The following is a 525-nucleotide window of genomic DNA, read 5'->3' as shown; positions in this document are numbered from 1 at the left end:
CTAAAATTATAAAAATATCTTTTAAATTTTATAATTTCATGAAAATAGAAATATATATGAAATGTGACTACTTTCAAAGTTTGTTTTAGGAATTTTTTTTTGAGAGATGATTTCATGAGAATGTTATCTTTATATAAAGTACTAGGACTTATTGTATTGTATTTGTATTAATGTCATCTTTCTCTTAATAGACTTTATGTTTTATTGCGTTCATAAATTGACCAAGTGAATTGTTCTTTTATTTTTTTGTTGATTTGTTTACAACTAAATAAAAAGAGTCTTGCGTATGGATATTAAAATGCATACATACAAATTTTAAAAGTCATACATATGAATAAAGAAGGCATAGATGTAAATAAATAAGACAATAACATAAACATAAGTACTATCCTAACCTATTTAATCATGCTACTCTCTATCGCCACTATTATGGCCATGAACATCAAAACCACCAAACAAGTGAAACCCTGTACCAACACATCGTTGCCACTCAATACGCTTGTTATCAGGTACATTTGGCACTTG

The sequence above is a fragment of the Arachis ipaensis genome, chromosome B06 (genome assembly GCF_000816755.2).
Source record: "Arachis ipaensis cultivar K30076 chromosome B06, Araip1.1, whole genome shotgun sequence".
NCBI classification, from domain to species: domain Eukaryota; kingdom Viridiplantae; phylum Streptophyta; class Magnoliopsida; order Fabales; family Fabaceae; genus Arachis; species Arachis ipaensis.
The sequence above is the reverse complement of the archived record's forward strand: the minus strand, read 5'-3'. Positions refer to the sequence as shown.